The following is an 18,419-nucleotide window of genomic DNA, read 5'->3' as shown; positions in this document are numbered from 1 at the left end:
TCAAACGCCATAGTGGCGTCTAAGGACGCCAAAATGGCCGGCTCCCGCACGAATGGGACACGTGCGAGCACCCCGTGCAAACGCCGCAGATTAAGGGCCGTGTTGCGATGGGGGATAAAGCCGGACTGGTCTTGGTGGACCAGATCGCCCACCACGCCGACCAGCCGATTGGCCAGGACCTTGGCGAGAATTTTGGGCTCCGCATTCAAGAGCGAGATAGGCCGATAGGATGTAACCCGGTCCCGAGGTCTCCCCTCCTTGTGGATCACCACGATAGTAGCCAGACGCTGGTCCGGCGGGAGGGAGCCCAGCGAGTGGGCCGCCAGGAACATCGCGCGGAGGTGGGGTGCCAGTACATCTGGTCGCAACTTGTACAGCTCGATAGGGATGCCATTCGGGCCCATGGCCTTGCCAGAGGCAACCGAACGTATGGCGAGGGCAATTTCGTCGGATGTGGGAGCGGCATCCAGCGACACCCTGTCCTCCTCCGAGAGGGAGGGCAGCGCGATATCCCTAAGCAGGGAATGGGAGTCCTCCTCCGAGCAAGGAGAGACCGGAGAATACACCTCGCGGAAATAATCCGCGAAACAGGAGACAATTTCTTCTGGCTCGGTTACACTCACACCATCCGTCCTCTCAATCAGCGGGACCACACGATTCACTCTCTCCTTTTTATCCAACCACGCTATCAGTTTGCCCGCCTTATCACCCACATCATACAGTCGCCCCTGTTGCTCCCTACTGAGGCCCCTGGCCGCCTCCGTAACGAGGGCCCTGTAGGCCGCCTGCTTAAGTTGTAGGACATGTAGTGCAGCATCCGTCACTCCGCCCTCCAAATCACCCTCCAATTCAGCAATTTTGGCCTCCACCCGGGTAACCTCCTCCCGCTCGCGCCTCCGGGCATGGGAAATAAAGGACAGGGCCTCCCCTCTGAGAACTGTCTTGAAGGCTTCCCACAGGGAGATAGCCGAAGGGACGGACCCCACATTCTCATCAAAGTATCGCTGCAAGGATTTAATCACATCAGCGCGAATGGTGGGGTCGCGCAGGTACCAGGCATTGATCGGAACTACCCTGCCCTCACCCCTCGGAAAGACATCAAAATGGAACAGGAGCGGGGAGTGATCTGAGATACCCCGCGCCAAATGGCGCACCTCCCCCACCCTCCCAGCATAGGCCGCCGGGACAAGGACATGATCAAGCCGTGAGAGGCTACCATGGGCCCCCGAGTGGAAAGTGTACTGCTGCTGCGTGGGATGTTTTAAGCGCCAGCAGTCCACCAATCCCAATGTATCCAAGAGGCCGGATAGCCACGCCTGCGCCCGGGGGAGGTCCCTAGGGGGGTGACGATCCAGAGTCCCAGAAACCACCGCATTGAAGTCCCCCCCAACCACTAGGAGTCCCCCCGGAAGGCCCAGGAGGAGGCGCCCCAGGTCTGCAAAAGTAGTCGCCTGTAGCCCCGGTGGGACGTATACTGATACAAAGACCACTACTTTGCCTTCCATTCTCCCCACTAAAACAGCATAGCGTCCCCTATCATCATGGCGCACCTCATCAATTTCCAACGGGAGCGAGTTCTTCACCATAATGCCCACACCCCGTGAGCCCGACGTGAAGCCCGAGTGGGCCACCAAACGATAGCCACGCCGATTCATGGCACAAAAAGAGTTTCCAATAAGGTGTGTCTCCTGCAGGAAGACTACATCGGGTGAGATTCGTTTCAAATACTGCAGGACCACACCTCGTTTGATCCTATCCCCCAGTCCATTAACGTTCCAAGACAACAAAGTCAAATCCCTACCCCCCATCACACACAAGAGCCATCAGTCGTCCCCCGGAGAGCACCTTAAAAACAACACAAAAAAGGGTTTGCCTTGTGGTAAAAACGAACAACACCCCACCCCAACTCCCCCACCCCAACAGAACTCCCCCCTCCCTGCACCCCTGCATGAGCCCAAACAGCCCCCCCAAAGTGCAGTGTGCCTGTCGCCCCATAGATGGTGAAACTAACTAGACCCCCAGAGGAGGAGGGAGAACCCCCAAGAGACCCCACACGACCTCCACAGGAGGGAAACTTACTCGAACAGACGAACAGTCAAAAGTGACATCAATTTTGTCCAGAGCGAGGCATAATATTAGTCCCTCAGTCCTGATCCGGCGGGCCCTCTCCCCCAACCGCACCCCCCCACCCCCCCGATCCCGATCCCCAGGCAAGGTATCTAGCCAGTCCCCGGCTGCCTCGGGACGATCAAAAAAGTGTGTGCGGCCATCCAACTCCACCCGCAGCTTAGCCGGGAAAAGCATAGCATACTTGAGATTTAGGTCCCGTAGACGACGTTTGACTCCGAGAAAGCTTAGTCTCTGCTTTTGGACCGCTGGGGTGAAGTCAGGATAAAAATTTATATCCATATTGTCGAGTCTGACCGGTCCCTGTAGTCTGGAGGATTGCAGGATAGCGTCTCTGTCCCGAAAGTTGAAAATCCGGGCGATGAGAGGCCTCGGAGGGGCTCCGGCCTTAGGCCTTCCCCCGGGAACCCTGTGGGCCCGCTCCACCGCGAAGAATTTACTCAGCCCCCGGGGCTGGAGATGGGTGAGAATCAAGTCCTCCACGAATAGATCCGCCGCCGCCTCCTCACGTCCCTCAGGCACCCCGAGAATACGGACATTGTTCCTCCGGGCCCGACCCTCAGAATCCTCCAGGCGACGATCCATCAGCGCGCTCGCCTGGCCGAGCCGGCGCACCTCCTTTTGGAGGGCTGCCACATCCGTCGTAAGGCCCGATGTGGTGTGGGCCAAAGAATCGACCCGGTCATTAGTCTTGGATAGATCGGCCCTTACCAGGCCAACATCCACGAGGACCGAGTCAATTTTCTGCGCCAGTGTATCAAAACGCTGGTCCACCGAGGCCTTCATCTCAGCGATAGCGCCCATTACATCCCGCAGGGTCAGATCCGCGGGTAGAGCAGGAGCATCAGTCGGGCCCTCAGGGGACCTACGCGGCACCTCGGGAGATCCCTTCTGGAGGGTATAGCGGTCCATGCTGTTAGACTGGTGGGCTGCGCCACGTCGGGTCGATTTCACCTTTGCCCGATCTCCATCTTGCTTTGTGGACATGGTTCCAGTCCCACGGCCGTGCCAGGCACGTCGTAGAGGGCGGGCAAGCCGGTTCACGGGATCCGGGGGGGGGTCACCACAGGGCCGCGGGGCAGATCACAGCCGGCGGGCCGGCAGGGCACCCCAACGAGGCCACACCACCTCACAGTGCCCCGCGACCCAACCTCGCCGAGACAGCAAGGAGGGTGCAAAAGCGAAAGTGAAAGTGCGGGGTACGCGAGCCGCCGCGCCCAGCCCGCCGCTGTTGTTCACTTTGCCTCCGGATCACCCCACAGCTCCAATCCGGGGTCCGGCGTGGAGAAGGCCGCAAATCTCAATCGGTGCTACCGCCGGAGTCCGAGGTCCAATTTGGAAGCGGAAAGCGGGTGCCACCTCAGCTCGGGCTCACCAACACAGTCCCCTCATCTAGGACAGGATATTGTCAGGATATATGTAGGAGGTCGCGGAGGTCCTCGGGAGCCTCGCACCTACGCGGCCATCTTGGTTGCGCGCTAGGCTCCTCCTCTTCTGCATCTCTGTTGGTTCTTTCTGCATATCTCTTGCTTCTTTCTGCACCTGTATTCCTCTTTCTGGACTTCTGTTGCCTCTTTCTGCATTTCTCTTGCTTCTTTCTGCACCTTTCTTCCTCTTTCTGCACATGTCCTACCTCTGTAGGCATAGTTAGAAATTAGCATTTAAAAAACCTTTGAAATTCACTGAAAAAACCATAGGTTTCACGGACGTTATAGTTAGAAATTAGCATTTAAAAAACCTTTGAAATTCCCTGAAAAAATCATAGGTTTCAGGGATATTATAGTTAGAAATTATCATTTAAAAAACCTTTGAAATTCACTGTAAAAACCATAGGTTTCAGGGATATTATAGTTAGAATTTATCATTTAAAAAACCTTTGAAATTCACTGTAAAAACCATAGGTTTCAGGGATGTTATAGTTAGAAATTAGACTTTACAAAACCTTAGAAATTCACTGAAAAACCCACAGGTTTTAGGGGCGTTATAGTTAGTTAGACATTTCACCCGTTATAGTTCGTTGAGCTAACTATAACTCGCGCCCCCGCAATGCACTGCTGATGACGTCACATATTACATCATTCATGACACGGGCAGTGACATCACTGATGACATCATTGACAACATCTCAAATGACATCACTGTTGATATCATCCAGTGACTGTGTGTTTCTGTAAAGTTTAAATATCTTTTATATATATAAATGCCAAGGTGTTTCGAAGAATGAGTGGGTGTATGAGTGTTAGGGGAAGGTGAACAATGCAATTTCTGTCACATGCTTCTGGGAGGGGTGGAGTGCTCCATCTCGCTGAGCTGTGGGACAAGGGCGCCTGGTGGGGGTTGTAGTGCAGTCTTCCCACCCACAAACTCCCTGAAGCCTCCCGTGATTATAACTTTTTCTTAAATGCACTCCCCCCACCCAGAAGCATGTGGCATCCATTGTATCTCACCAACCAAACTTACAGGTAGGTAGCCATCTTAACAGGAAGGGGTGTTAATGGGTGGGAAGACTGCACTACTACTCCCACCAGACCCCCTTGTCCCACAGCTGAGCAAGATGGAGCACTCCCCTCTCCCAGAAGCATGTGGCAGCCATTGTATCTCACTAACCAAAGTTACAGGTAGATAGCCATCATAACAGGGAGGGGTGTTTGTGGGTGGGAAGACTGCACTAAAACCCTCATCAGGTTCCCTTGTCCCACAGCTCAGCAATGTGGAGCACTCCCCCCTCCCAGAAGCATGTGGCAGACATTGCATTTTTCACCTTTACCTAACAGGTAGGTAGCCGTTTTCACAGGGAGGGGTGTTTGTGGGTGGGAAGACTGCACCACAACCCGTCATCAGGCCCCCTTGTCCCACAGCTGAGCAAGATGGAGCACTCCATCCCACCAAGAAGCATGGGGCAGCCATGGCATTGCTCCCTTCAAACTCACAGGTAGGCAGCCATCTCATGCTCTCTTGTCGCACCCCTGAGCAGGATGGAACACTCCCTTCACCCAAGAGCCGTGTGTAACCTATTCCCTCCCTCTGCTCAACTTCACAGGTAGGTAGCCATTTTCACAGGGAGAGCTGTTTGTGGGTGGGAAGACTGCACTAAAACCCCCACCAGGCCCCCTTTTCCCACAGCTAAGCAGGATGGAACACTCCCCCACCTAGAACCATGTGACAGCCATTTCATTGTTCTCATCAAACTCACAGGTAGGTAGCCATCTTAACAGGGAGGGGTGTTTCCTCATATCACACTTACAGGTAGGTAGCCATCTTAACAGGGAGGGGTGTTTGTGGTGAGGAAGCCTGCACTACAACTCCCACCAGGCACCCTTGTCACAATGCACAAATGTACATTCTTATCCCACAGTCTTTTTCCCCGCAGGGAATCACAACGCAGTCGTTACAATGACCGCGTTGTGATTCTGCATACCATTATTCCGCAAGTCGGAACAACGAATTGCAGAGGATGGGCGCTGGATGTTTGAATAGTATAATTTACTAATCCAACTCCAGTCTGTGCGGACAATAGGGACAATAGGGAAGGTGTTGGATTTTAAATCCAACACCTCTCCACCCCTCCACAAGTCATTCTGACTGGTGGAGTAATGGTATGCAGAATCACAACGCGGTCGTTGTAACGACCACGTGATTCCCTGCAGGGAAAAAGATTCATCCCACAAAGCACACCAGGATGGAGCACTCCCACCATCCAGTACCATGTAGCAGACATTCCATTGCTCACCTTCACCTAACAGGTAGGTAACCATCTTAACAGGGAGGGGTGTTTGGGGGTGGGAAGCCTGCAGTACAACTCCCACCAGGCACCCTTGTCCCACAGCTGAGCAAGATGGAGGACTCCACCACAGACCCAGAAAGATGTGTTATATACAAATGATGGCAGTGGTTTCAAGGAAAAAGCCAGCACCTCTGTTGAGTTTGCAATCGTAATGTTACACAGTCTTAAGGCGTGTTCAATGAAAACACTGTGCCACCTACAGTGTTACCCAGTACATAGAGAGAACTTACTCTAGAACTTCAAATGAGGAAATTAAGCAACAGAGCACAGCACAATAAACAGTTCCAACTGACTATTTGGTCAGTAGACAGTTTAATTTCAAAATTAGCAATCAAAGAACAAACAGTATAACGCAGTCTTGACCATAGGTGGATCAATTCTTGATATGTTGACACGTTGATGAAGTATACACACAGCCGACACGTGTTTCGCCGTTTGACGACTTTCTCAAGGCTGTTGATAAAAACGTATGGTGTACAGCTCAAAATCAGTGTACGTCGCTCCTAGCAGCAGGAAAGCTAGAAGACTCGTTCTAATAGACGAGCGGAGGCAGTGTATCAAGCCTCCAGAAAGACAAGCGTCTACCGTAGTAATCCGTATGCGTGTTGCTCCCTGCTCGCAATCAATAAAGGAGTGACGTAACGCTGAACTTTGGCAAAGATAAATTTGCATTTCATGGATAATTATGGAATGGAGCAATATCTCTGAACCCCTTTTAAACAGAAGCAAAGGGTGTTCAAATTACGTTCTCTTTATCTGGACACTGATTTTAAGCTGTACACCATATGTTTTTATCAACAGCCTTGAGAAAGTTGTCAAACGATGAAACACGTGTTTGGTCTTTGATTGCTAATTTTGAAATTAAACTGTCTACTAACGAAATAGTCAGTTGGAACTGTTTATTGTGCTGTGCTCTGTTGCTTAATCACCCAGAAAGATGAGTCAGAAATTCTGCACAAATGTGCCACAGAACAGGTGAGTAGACAGTGCATGCACCCTGCCATTTCACTCAAAAAGCATGGCGCCATATGACCACACCAGCCCTCACATCCCACCAAACTTGGCATAGATCCAATAGCCACTTCCAGTGTGCAAACAGCTAAGCGTATGTAACTGTCACAGAAACCAAAGTGTGACTCATCAAATCACATGTCTAAGAAATTCAGGGCACAATCATGCACAGCATGGAATGCTATCTCTAAGTGCCATGGGGGCAGAGCGTCAAGGCCCATATGAAAACAAAATAAGCATGGTCAGTAGTAAAAAGAAAGCAAAGCACATGATATGACAAAGGTATGCCTGAGATTCCAATGGCTAGTTCATGTTCAGATGTAATGTCTTCCATGCAGAGTAAACAACAAAGATGCTTCACATAAAGTTGTTGTGCTGCTAGTCGTTAGATGATAACATGTCCTTATAATCACACAATCTGTACGTGGAACATGTTCTCTCTTGACATGCCACACCATGGACAAGTAATGTATGTACCTCCACATCATGTCATGATGCTCAGTACCGTGCAGCCATACAAAGTGATCTCAATGTAAACTGTGTGGTGTATAACATGTAACATCCAAACATCTAACACCAAGCTTATGGGGTGCACTTCTATGACCATTTTCCCTCTGTTCCACAGGGGACCAAGAACTGACAGCTGCAGATGACAACACCAACCTGCAGAGCCAGTCTCCCCCCCCCCCCCCGGAACATGGACTCTCTGATGCAGACTCACTAGATTCCTTGGATGTGGACCCAGAACCTGGCCCATCAGGCCCTGCCAGGGTGCAGCAGGTCCCAGGCCCCCACTGTCCCCACCACCACCACCTCAGCAACAACAACTGCATTGACCCCTGCTGTAACAAACTGTACAGCCTCCACCACCACTACCAGTGCTGCCTACAACACTGTCCCTGCCTCAGAGGAGGCCCACACCACCTTAAAATCTCAGGAGGGCAGGTAGCATACGCGGGTACATAGAGTGGTGACGCCACAGGACCGGGACAGCAGGGCAGGTGGGAGGGCAACTAGGTGCCAAAATCAACTGGACACTGGGACTGAAGCCCTGGCCAACATTGCCAGAGTCCTTGGGGCATATGAACAAGCCCAGGGACACACGGGCCAGGCTCAGGAAGAATCATGTGAGCTCCACCTGCTGATGAGGTCCATAGACACATGTATGGGCCAAATTGTGGACCTCTTGGGCCAGCTTGTGGGTGTCCTGTGAGACAGGCCTGTGGCCCTGACAACAGCTCAAACTACCTCCAGTGGCCTGCAGGATGACAGTCCCCCCACCTCCCCTGTGGCCACAGAGAGGGGTGAGTCCTCAGACACCGCTGAGCCCGCAGCAGAGGCCCCCCCTGCCAAATGCTCAAGGGGCCGTCCAAGTAAAGCCAAGGAAGGAACACGTGGCAAAGCACCAGCCAAACACCAATCAAGGAGCCAGCCATGATGGCACCCCTCTTCACCTTGCCATTGACTTTGTTGACTGTCCTAATAAACCCTTCCACGTTGTTGGCAGGCGTCTGTTGGACTGTGTCACCACATCAATGTGGTGACTACTCTATTGCCTCATCTACTGTCAGACCGCCAAAAGGTGCCTTGACACTAATGGGCATATTGCAAGACAAAAGTCATGGCCCAAGAGGAAGAATAATGACAAGGACCAATGGTTGGACTAAGCTGAACCGAAAACGGAACTTAAAGATGGCCGCCGCCTTCTAATCAGTTTATTTCCCCACAGGTGTTCTGAGGCTGGTTGAAGCGCGTGCGCTGAGTCAAACCCGCACTTCACTGAAGTTTCAACCGAGTATACACATTCAGGAAAGGCTCCACAGAATTCTTGTACCAAAGAAATATTTTGTCGGGTATTCGTCCGGATATCGACCGCTAGTCCCGTCGGGAGTAGTTTAGGTCAGCGCATAGATTTTCCAGCTTCGTACCTGGTGCTTCTCCCTCAGCAGTCCTCGTCAAAGGGTGAAGGTGACCTGACGGCGTTTGCAGTTTCACTCGAAGTTATCCTGAGGGAAGAAATAAGAGAATAAATAAGCTAAGTGAAAATACAGTTGAAGAAAGAATGAATATTTCTTAGAGCATGGCACAAATAGAAAGACTTGTACTAAGTTAAAGGCTTAGACGGATACTTACCCACAAGGCGTATGCAACCATTGTCCCTGCAAAAATAAAGAGAAGGTTTTATAGAACTTGAGACAAATTGATAGATGTTGTATAAGGTTAAAGATTTAAAACAGATACTTACCAGTAACAGAGTTACACGGCAATAAACCCTACAAAGAAAGTAAGAGAAGAGTTACATTAAAACCTGGGCAGCTTAAAAAAGGACATAGAAATATATAGTCAATAAATTAAAAGAGGAATTGGAAAAGGTTATTCATAAGAATAGAAGCACCACACAAGAAGTAAGTGAAGTAAAAGCCATTTAAATAAATACTTACCAAAGGTGAGGTAGAAGGTTGAAAGGGCTAAAAGTATTATCTTGTTTGATAGGTGAATTCTTCTGGTGTTTTTTAACAAAGAAAAAGAGAAAACAACACAACGAAGCTAGAGGAGAGGCACAGTACTTGGAACTTTGGGTAGGCATAGAATATAGGAGAGAAGGGAATGTGTGAATAATGTAGAACAGGTGATTAACCAATCTTGTTTAATATTTAGATTCTCTCAGATAATATACAGTCTGCAGCTCGGAAGAAGAAGCAGGCGAAGGAGAGAAGACGAGTTTCAGGACCAGTCTCTTCTTGGTTTAATATTTTATCCACTCCCCCTTCCCCCCAGAGGGTAGTCTTGGAGTCTAGATATTTTACTGGACCTCCGGAGTATCTTTGAGGGGGAGTTGGGAACCAGCATCTCTGTTCCTGTGTAGGACTCTTGGTAAGATATTCTCTGCACCTTGACAGAGTGAAGTGCCCACGTTTTAAAAACTTGCACCCGGACAGAGATGGCTGAAGGAATAAAATTGCAGACCTTAGGAACGGTTTTAGAGACTATACAGAAGGAGTTGGTGGCAGTAAGAGAGGAAAATCAGAGTCTTAGACAAGAGGTAGTAAACTCAAGGAAAGAAACGGCGGAATTAACTCAGAGACTAAGGCAACCATTTAGTACAGGACTAAAAACATTAGATCCCCCTATTGAAGGCCCAAGCAGAATAACAACACAAGTAATCCATTCCTTGTCCCCAGTTATACCGTTAGCCCCCCTGAGCGATTTAGTGGAGACCCACAAAAGGCGCAGATATTCATCACTCAGTGCTCTTTACACTTCATGTGTCGCCCTTCAATTTTCCCAGATGCGCAATCAAGGGTGGCCTTTGTGTTGTCATATTTAAGTGGTGGTGCGGCGTCTTGGTCCATGCCTCTGGTTTCCCGTGATGACCCTCTACTGCATAATTACGAAGCAGTCAAGCAAGAATTTCTTCGGATTTTTGACAGGCGAAGAATCTCTCAAGCGGTTGATAATGAATTACTTGATTTAAGGCAAGGAAATCGAGACCTTGTGGCATATTTAGCACAGTTTAACAAACTTGTAGTAGAAACTGACTGGCCCGAGAGTAAAAGAGCTGCAGTTTTTTACAGAGGGCTAAGAGACAAACTCAAAGACGTGCTGGCGCAGATACCAAATTGACCCACGGAAATCTCAGAGCTGGTAGATCTGGTCTTAGAAATAGACTTTCGTGAAGGTGAGAGAAAAGGAGAACAAAGAAGAGATTTTAAACTAATAATTTCCAGATTTGATATGGTTCGGTCAGAAAGCACCAGAATTACAGATGGACAGATGGGTTCGGAACCCATACAAATAGGAACGATAAGAGGTCCTTTGACAAAAGAGGAAAAGGAGAAGAGATGAATGGGCAATTTATGCATGTACTGTGGCTCCAGTGGACATTTCGTTAGAGGATGTCCAAAGAAACCAAAGACTTCCTTTAAGCCGAAGGAAAACTTGCTGCACCACCTGTAGCGGGAGTTGGACCGGTGGATGCTAATCAAAAATCAACTCCACAGGAACATCAAGTAGCGAATACCCTGCAGTCATCCGCCCACACTTGGTTTTATCTATGGTAATTAAGTTTCGACAAATAACATTGACAGAGGTTTCGGTAATGATAGATTCTGGAGCCACCGGAAACTTTTGTGATCTAAAATTTGCAGCCAAGGTGGGTTTGCGAGCAATACTAAAACCTAAGAGTGAACCAGTCCGGGCGGTGGACGGAACAAATCTCTCCTCCGGACCTATAGTGAGCCATACAGAGCATGTGCAACTTGTGTCTAGTGACAGGCACGAAGAAGTAATTCAATTCGAATTAATTGACGCACCCCAGTTTCAGCTCATCTTAGGTCTGCCCTGGCTTACAGAACACAACCCAACCATCAATTGGAGCTCCAGGACAATAGTAATGGATTCGGAGTATTGCAAGAAGAACTGTTTTGAAGCGAAGAAAAAAACCAATGGATGTAATCCTGCTCATTCGTTGTGTATGACTGGAGTATCTGTGTGCGTCATCAATTCCAAAGAAATTCCGCAAGAATATCAACATTTTGAAGACGTTTTCAATGAAACAGAGGCAGAACAATTGCCACCCCATTGGGTGTATGATTGTAAGATAGATATTGAACCAGGCTCTAATCTGCCTTGCAGTCGAGTTTATGCTCTAACAGAAAAAGAACATCATCGTTTAAAAGAATACTTAGACAAATACCTAGCAAATGGTTTTATCCGGCCATCACAATCTCCAGTATCTTCGCCTCTATTTTTCGTGCCGAAGAAGGAAGGCGATTTGAGGCCCTGTATTGATTATCGTGTGATCAATAAGATCACCAAGGAAAATCGTTACCTGCTTCCACTCATTTCTGTTCTATTGGATCAGGTGAAAGGAGCACAAATATATACCAAACTCGATCTAAGAGGAGCCTACCACCTTGTTCGAATGCGCGAAGGAGATGAGTGGAAGACAGCTTTCAGAACGAGATTTGGGCTATTCGAATACCAAGTCATGCCGTATGGTCTGTGCAATGCCCCGGCTGCCTTCCAACATTTTATTAATGACATACTCCATGAATATATAGATCAAAGCGCAATTGTGTACATTGATGATATTCTGATTTATTCCTCCGACAGAGATAGGCATTGAGGGGAAGTCAGAGGAGTCTTACAGAAGCTCAGAGTAAACAAGCTGTTTGTAAAACTAGAAAAATGTGCATTCAATGTTTCTCAGGTGGAGTTCTTAGGTTTTGTCCTTTTTCCAACTGGGATAAATATGGATGAACAAAAAATCAAGTCTGTGGTTGAGTGGAAGTCCCTTGAAAGTGTTAAGGAGGTCCAGAGTTTTATAGGGTTCGCAAATTTCTACAGAAGGTTTATAAGCGAATTCTCGCAGAAAATACTTCCCCTTACACGATTACTCAGGAAAGGAGTCCACTTTGAATGGACAGAAGAAACTGAAGAAGCCTTTAAATCTCTGAAGAAAGTCTTCACCACTGCTCCAATACTCTTACATGCAGATCCTTCGGAACCATTTTACGTTGAAACTGATGCCTCCGATCTAGCAGTCAGAGGAGTGTTATCCCAGCGACACAAGGTAACTGGTCAGTTGCATCCAGTCGCCTACAGGTCAAGAAAACTGTCACCTGCTGAAGTGAACTACACTATTACGGAGAAGGAGTTATTGGCCATTAAAGACGCCTTTAAAGAATGGCAACACTATCTCATGGGAGCTCAACATCTAGTAACAGTTTTCACTGATCACCGAAACGTAAAAATCCTGAAATCAGCTAGAACACTAACTCCAAGACAACTTCGATGGTCGTTGTACTTTGCTGATTATGACTTTGTAATCACTTACAGACCTGGGGCTCAAAATGGGAAGGCTGACGCCTTATCCAGATTAGGAACTAGTAATCAGAAGAGTCAAACAGAAAATCAAACTATAATTCCAAGCACGAAAATCATCAGCGCCACCACCTCAATTGACCTGAAGGAACAAATAACCAAAATCATGAGTCCAGAAGAAATGCAAGATTGGGTCAAAGGTGAAGCAGGGAGAGAAATTCAACATCAGCTACCTTAATATAAGGGAGCCTTGTACTTGCCCACCGAAGAGTTACAAAATCAAGCTCTGTACGAGTGTCACAATACTCTTTTAGCAGGACACAAGGGAGAAGCCAAGACAGAAGAATTGATTAACCCCTTCGCTGCTGCGGACATTCCGCTGCAGCGCTGGGGGGGGCAGGGGGGCAGCGCGGCGGGCCTGTGCTCATGACGGAGCCGCTCCGTCATGAGCCACAGTTGAGCTGTGCTCATGACGGAACGGTTCCATCATGACTCCGCCCATTTGCGTTGTCGCCCCGCACAGGCGGGGAAACAGCGCCGCGCAGGCGGAGCGGCCGCCGACAGGATTGTCATGATGGAACCGTTCCGTCATGAGCACACGGCAACCGTGGCTCATGACGGAACGGTTCCGTCATGAGCAGGGAAGGGGTTAAAAGACATTATTGGTGGCCTCACATGACCAGAGACATTGAAAAGTATGTTAAGACCTGTGAAATCTGCGCTCAGGGAAAATCAGAACGGCAGGCTCCTAAGGGATTGTTACAACCTTTGCCTACACCACCCTTTCCATGGCACACGGTCACACTAGACCTAATAGTAGATTTACCTCTTAGTCAAGGTTTCAACACAATTCTAGTGGTAGTAGACACATTTTCTAAAATGACACATTTCGTGGCTCTAAAAGGGGTTCCCACTGCTAAACAGCTAGCTAGACACTTCAGTACACAGATAGTGAAGATTCACGGAATCCCAAAGGTTGTTATTTCAGACAGGGGTACACAATTTGTGTCTCATTTTTGGAAGGCCTTCCTGGAAGGTCTGGGAATCGAAGCCAGATATTCAACCAGCTACCACCCCGAGACAGATGGACAGACGGAGAGGGTGAACCAAGAGTTAGAGCAGTATCTAAGGTTATTCCCTTTGAAACAAGATGGCGAGTGGTCAGATTATTTATGGGCTGCCGAGTTTGCACACAATAACGCCAAAAATGTCTCCACAGGCTATTCCCCATTTTACCTGAACTATGGCCGACACCCAAATTCTATAATAAGACAAACTGATATTTCGGTCCCAGCAGTAAAAGATTTAGTATCTTATCTAAAACTAGTCCACCAAACTGCTATTCAAAACTTAGAACAGGCCAAAAAGAAATATAAGACTCATGCAGATAAAAGGAGACGAGAGGGCCCTCTCTTAGAGAAAGGAGATAGTGTTTGGTTAAGTACAAAGAACCTTAGGTTAAAAGGTAACAGAAAATTTCAACCCAGATTTATAGGACCTTATCTGATTGAAGAAAAGATGTCTCAAGTTACTTATCGGTTAAGGCTACCACCCAAGTTGAAAATTCTTCCAGTCTTTCATGTGTCCTTGTTGAAAAAGGCACCACCTGAACTGCGGAAAAACCTGGCTCCAAAACCCATCCACTTAGAATCTGGAGTGGAGTTTGAAGTAAAAGAAATTTTAGATTCAAAGGTGATTAAAGGAAAGTTGTACTACTTGGTGGATTGGAAGGGCTATGGGCCAGAGGAGCGATCTTGGGAATTGGAGTCAGATGTTCATGCTCCGAGATTGGTGAAATCTTTTCATCAAAAATTCCCTATGAAGCCAAGATTGAGAGGACCTCCTTTGTTGGGGGGTACTGAGAGACCTCCAAAAGGTGCCTTGACATTAATGGACAAATTGCAAGATGAAAGTCATGGCCCAAGAGGAAGAATAATGACAAGGACCAATGGTTGGACTAAGCTGAACCGAAAACAGAACTCAAAGATTGCCGCCGCCTTCTAATCAGCGGTGGTCTAGTTTATTTCCCCACAGGTGTTCTGAGGCTGGTTGAAGCGCGTGCGCTGAGTCAAACGCGCACTTCACTGAAGTTTCAACCGAGTATACAAATTCATGAAAGGCTCCACAGAATTCTAGTACCAGAGAAATATTTTGTCGGGTATTCGTCCGGATATCGACCGCTAGTCCCGTCGGGAGTAGTTTAGGTCAGCGCATAGATTTTCCAGCTTCGTACCTGGTGCTTCTCCCTCAGCAGTCCTCTTCAAAGGGTGAAGGTGACCTGACGGCGTTTGCAGTTTCACTCGAAGTTATCCTGAGGGAAGAAAGAAGAGAATAAATAAGCTAAGTGAAAACACAGTTGAAGAAAGAATGAATATTTCTTAGAGCATGGCACAAATAGAAAGACTTGTACTAAGTTAAAGGCTTAGACGGATACTTACCCACAAGGCGTATACGACCATTGTCCCTGCAAAAATAAAGAGAAGGTTTTATAGAACTTGAGACAAATTGATAGATGTTGTATAAGGTTAAAGATTTAAAACAGATACTTACCAGTAACAGAGTTACACGACAATAAACCCTACAAAGAAAGTAAGAGAAGAGTTACATTAAAACCTGGGCAGCTTAAAAAAGAACATAGAAATATATAGTCAATAAATTAAAAGAGGAATTGGAAAAGGTTATTGTTGGACCCGGCCTCATAACCTGGCTCTACTGGTCCCCACACCACCTAACCTGGTGCCGGCAGCCCCAATCCCCCGGCCTCACCAAGCCTTTCCACCCGAACACACGCACTCGACCCGGACATCCTCGACCATGGCCTCTCTCCTTTCGGCCACCCCGGGCCCGTGTGCCCACTTCATGCACCAAGATGGCCGCCCGGCCCCAGCGCGACCCGGGCCTAGAGGTGCCACTCCGGCTGGAGGACATCACGCTTTCAGGGGTTGAGAGAGGGAGGAGCAGTTTCTATCGCACCTCTGAACTCCCCTGGGACGATGGGTTTCGATCGGCCCTCCGGCCTCCCTGAAGGCTGGCTCCACGCCTGCTGGGTGTCTGGGACTCCTCCCGACCCGGCCCTGAAAGGATCAAAAGACAATGGCAGGAAAACCCGACAAGCGACCCCCAGGTGACAAGACCCCTGCCTGCACAGACTCCGGACATCAAAGAGGGGTCGACCTATAACAAGGGGTGCTCTGGGACTGTCCGGCAGATTCGACGCTGGAACAACGAGAGCCTGCTGACGCGGTCGCGGCTCCTGGAACGTAGAACCACCTGAGCCCTGCTGAGTGACTCGCGGCTCCCTGAAGATCGTAAGACCTCCGAACTGTACCTGAGCCCTGCTGAGTGACTCGCGGCTCCCTGAAGATCGTAAGACCTCCGAATTGTACCTGAGCCCTGCTGAGTGACTCGCGGCTCCCCGAAGATCGTAAGACCTCCGAACTTGTACTCGAGCCTGCTGAGTGACTGGCGGCTCCCCGAAGATCGTAAGACCTCCGAACTTGTACCTGAGCCCGCTGAGTGACTCGCGGCTTCCACGGACTCCACTGGTCCCGCCGGACCCCACGACAACCAGCCTACCCCCCAGCTCGAGGATTGTGAGCTGTGCGCCGGGTACATCCTTACCTTGAACCTTTGTGCCAAAGACTGTCCCGCTACCCCCTATCCCTTCCAAGACTCATTGAGCCCGCGCTCTCCTTGTACATGCGTGCAGTGCTAACCTGTTTGATAAAGATTGGTTCCTGAGAACGCACGGTGTGGTGTTTCTGTGTCGTGTGGTGCCCGAAGTACGATCCTCGATCCGAGACTTCTCCTCCTGAGGAGTCTCCCGCCAGTGCCCGGCTACGATACTTGAGGGTGGGTCTCAGGGTAGTCAGGACCCCCTTTCCGGGCTCCTCTGAGGTCGCCGTCTAACATTGGTGGCAAGCGACGGGATTCGGGCCCATCACCGAGAGATCGTACTGTGAACGACGGACGCACTACCAACAAAGATGGCAGAAGGAAACACCATGATCCCCGCAGAGATCAACGCCAACAGGGTGTTCCAGGTGGAACAACTAGAAGAATACACACACAAAGAACTAAAGCAATTCTGCAAAGAACTTAGAATCGCTACCACCGGTCTCAACACCAAGGAAGATTTGCAGAAAGCACTGAAAGCCTGGGTGGATACCGGGGCCTCCCGCCCGGAAGACACGGGGGAGCGCCCCGACGAGGCCGAACCCCCCCAAGGCGAAAGCAGCAGCAATCAGGTGCGAAGCATCGTACCAGACGGGGGCCTATCCCCGGAGGAACTCGCGGACAGAGAGAGAAGCCGCAATCACGAACTCGAGTTAGCTAAACTCAAAATCGAAGGCGAATTAAAGTTAGCAGAGAAAAAGCTAGCAGTAGAGCAAATGCGCGTGCAAGGCGAGCTAGAAGAGAAGAAGCTCCAACGGGAACACGAAGGAAGGAAGCTCCAACTGGAGCACGAACGCAGCTTGAAGGAAATCGAACTCAAGGCCAGAAGTGAGGAAGGGAGGCCCCCGGGAAACCGAGAGGCGACCTCCCCAGCGGAACAGAAGGTCCACATCCCCAAGGATGTGGTCAAGGAATATTATAAAAACGATGACATTCAGCAATGGTTCAGGGCCTACGAGGTCGCCATGACCTCCCATCGGGTCCCGCAGAAGGACTGGGGGGCAGGGTTGTGGGGACGGTTTCTGAGCGAAGGAAGATACACCCTCTCTCTGCAGACCTCCTACAGCCACATGAAAGAGGCTCTACTCACAAGGTACGGTCTCACCCCCGAGATGTACCGTCAGCGATTCCGGGACTGCAGGAAAATCCCGGGCACCACCTGGGTGGAATATGTAAACTTTTTTAGTCGGGCCTTCGATGGGTGGGTCAAGGGCAGCAAAGTCACCACCCTTGAGGAACTCACCGACCTCCTATTGTGGGAACACCTGGCTGCGAACTGCTTTGTGGAACTACGCCAGCATCTGCTTGACAGCAAACTCACCGATCCCAGGAAGCTGGCGGTGGAAGCAGACCGCTGGACCAACACCCGGGTCACCCGGGGCATGGTAGGAGAATACCCCCGAGCCAGTCAGGGACCACCCCGCCAGAGAGGAGGGGGGAACCAGGGAGGCCAGAGAGAGTCCCAGCCTAGTCCCCCGAAGACCCAATCTCCACCTTTCCCAGCGCCCCCCCCCGCCAGTAACCGGACCCCCCGGGAGACGGGGACACAGGGTAACCGTCACTTGTTTCCGTTGCCAGAAGCCCGGGCACTACGCCAATGACCCAGAGTGCCCCATGGCCACCCAAAACACCCCTGCAAGACAGATAGCCAACGTAGCTCTGGGGGAGGAGGTTGAGGAAACCGGGCAGTGGGAACCCGCAGCCATGGCCCTAGTATCCCTGGGAGATAGGGAGATGGTACCTGGTAGCCTCCTGCCCTCCAACACGAAGAAATACGGGCAGCTCGTTAAGATCAATGGCCACCAAATAGATGCCCTGCGGGACACCGGGGCCAGCATCACCGGTGTCCTCAGGCACTTAGTCCCCGAGGAGCAGATCCTCCCCAACGTCTTTTGCCCAGTCATTTCCGCCGATAATAGAGAGAGTATGTGTCAGGTAGCTCTGGTGCCGTTTGAGTGGGGTGGAGTGATAGGTAAACTGAGGGTTGCCGTAAGAA

The sequence above is a fragment of the Triturus cristatus genome, chromosome 6, assembly GCF_964204655.1.
Source record: "Triturus cristatus chromosome 6, aTriCri1.1, whole genome shotgun sequence".
NCBI classification, from domain to species: domain Eukaryota; kingdom Metazoa; phylum Chordata; class Amphibia; order Caudata; family Salamandridae; genus Triturus; species Triturus cristatus.
Note: the sequence above shows the minus strand (reverse complement) of the source record.